Raw genomic sequence first — 2,924 nt, forward strand, 5'->3', positions numbered from 1 at the left:
TTCTGTTTCTAATGGTTTGTTATGCTAGATGTGAATAACTTAGCAGGTCTATGCTATAATGTATTGTTTTTAAATGTTTATTAAATATATATACAGTGGGGAGAACAAGTATTTGATACACTGCCGATTTTTGCAGGTTTTCCTACTTACAAAGCATATAGAGGTCTGTAATTTTTATCATAGGTACACTTCAACTGTGAGAGACGGAATCTAAAACAAAAATCCAGAAAATCACATTGTATGATTTTTAAGTAATTCATTTGCATTTTATTGCATGACATAAGTATTTGAAAGGGCAGTGTTGAGAGAAGGGCAGTGTTGAGATTGCATCATCTGTGGATTTGTCTGGGCGATATGCAAATTGGAGTGGGTCTAGAGTTTCCGGGATGATCGTGTTGATGTGAGCCATGGCCAGCCTTTCAAAGCACTTCATGGCTACAGACATGAGTGCTATGGGTCGGTAGTCATTTAGGCAGGTTATCTTGGTGTTCTTGGGCACAGGGACTATGGTGGTCTGCTTTAAACATGTAGGTATTCCAGACTCGGTCAGGGAGAGGTTGGTATGTCAGTGACACTTGCCAGCTGCTCCGCGCATGCTCTGAGTACAGGTCCTGGTAATCCGTCTGGCCCCGCCGCATTGTTTATGTTGACCTGTTTAAAGGTCTTACTCACATCGGCTACGGAGAACGTGATCACACAGTCATCCGAAACAGCTGGTGCTCTCATTGCATGCATCAATGTTGCTTGAACAAAAGGCACTGCTCGTGGCTGGGTTTCCCTAGTTTGCAAGACCTGCCACATCCGATGGGCGTCAGAGCCGGTGTAGTACGATTCAATCTTAGTCCTGAATTGACGCTTTGCCTGTTTGATCGTTCGTCTGAGGGCATAGCAGGATTTCCTATAAGCGTCCGGATTAGTGTCCCGCTCTTTGAAAGCGGCAGCTCTAGCCAGTGCGGATGTTGCCTGTAATCCATGGCTTCTGGTTGGGATATGTTTGTACGATCACTGGGGACGTCGTCATTGATGCACTTATTGATGAAGCCGGTGACTGATGCGGTATACTCCACAATGCCATTGGATGAACCCTGGAACATATTCCAGTTTGTGCTAGCAAAATAGTGCCGTAGCTTAGCATCCATGCCATCTGACAACTTTCGTATTAAGCGAGTCACAGGGACTCCCTGCTTTAGTTTTTGCTTGTAAGCAGGAATCAGGAGGATATAATTATGGTCAGATTTGCCAAATGAGGAAGAGCTTTGTACGAGTCTCTGTGTGTGGAGTAAAGGTGGTAAAGGTTTTCATCTGGTTGCACATGTGACATGCTGGTAGAAATGAGGTAAAATGGATTTAAGTTTGCCTGCATTAAAGTCCCTGGCCACTAGGAACATCGCTTCTGGATGAGTATTTTTTTGAATGAAATCAGAAAGAAACATTTGCATCATTTAAATTGTTTTCTAAAAGAAGAGTAGATTTACTGTTGACGCAAAGACTTGACACTTTTGGTTTTTAAACTGTAACAGGTTTTGGTTTTTCCAATTATGTTTTAAGGTTGGACTTTAGCACACATAGCACATAGGGCTTACCAATTGGTGTCACCTTGTTAGTCAGAATGTGTTCCACCTGTGCTGGGTTGTCCATCTCTTTAGTTTGAAGGAGGTTTCACCTGTGTTGGCACAGGTGATATTTAAGAGTGTCTGGCCTAGTGCTACAGTTGGCTTCAAATCAAATTAAATGTATTTGTCACATACACATGGTTAGCAGGTGTTAATGCAAGTGTAGCGAAATGCTTGTGCTTCTAGTTCCAACCATGCAGTAATATCTAACAAGTAATATAACCTAACAATTTCACAACAACTACCTTATATATCCAAGATGGCGTAGCAGTAAGTCGTCCTGTCGTGTCGTGTCCCTGTATATTTTGTTTATATTTTGTTTATTTTTCGTTTTTTTACATATTTTTCGTTTTTTACATAGCTATCCCTTTAAAAACATTTTGCTAAACCTAAGCTTCCAAATACGCTGGATCTTCACAACTAGCTATCTAGCTAAACCGCAACCCTGGACGATTACCCCTGGCTAGCGTTTCCACCCACTTAGCTTGAAGCTAGCCCGGCCTGCGCTACCACCGTAGCATACTCCTGAGCTACAATACCCGGGCCCACGACCGGTCTATCGATGTCACCGCATGAAGAGGAATAAACAGACTCACCCCATCGCGACGTCCCCCAAAGGCTAACTCTCTAGCCCTCGCTATCTCCCTGCTTGCTAATTCGGCCTGCTAACTGCTAGCTTGTCCAGCTCCGGTCCGCTAACTGCTACCTTGTCTAGCCCGGGCCTACAAACTGTTAGCTTGTTAGCACAGGCCTGCTAACCGCCTGAATCGCCGCGTCCCAAACGCCCACCGGACCCATATTTACTTTCTATCTCTTTTGACTTTTAATTTGTTTATACCTTCCGGAAACCTGCCTCACCCAATGTGATACGGAATCGCTATTATTTTTTATTTATTTTTAGAACACACTCAAGAACCTCCAGAAGCTAACCAGCTAACTAGCTACAAGCTATTTAGTCATTGTTCGTTTTTTTTACCTGGATAACACTCGCCAGTCCAGCTTCCCTTCCCCATCCACCGCTGCCCCCTGGACACTGATCTCTTGGCTACATAGCTGATGCACGCTGGACTGTCCATAAATCACGGTACTCCATTCTGCTTGCTTGTTTTATCTGTTGGCCCCGTTGCCTAGTCTACGCCATTTTACCTGCTGTTGTTGTGCTAGCTGATTAGCTGTTGTCTCACCTACTGTTTTAGCTAGCTTTCCCAATTCAACACCTGTGATTACTGTATGCCTCGCTGTATGTCTCTCTCAAATGTCAATATGCCTTGTATACTGTTGTTCAGGTTAGTTATCATTGTTTTAGTTCAC

The sequence above is a fragment of the Oncorhynchus kisutch genome, linkage group LG20 (genome assembly GCF_002021735.2).
Source record: "Oncorhynchus kisutch isolate 150728-3 linkage group LG20, Okis_V2, whole genome shotgun sequence".
Lineage (NCBI taxonomy): Eukaryota > Metazoa > Chordata > Actinopteri > Salmoniformes > Salmonidae > Oncorhynchus > Oncorhynchus kisutch.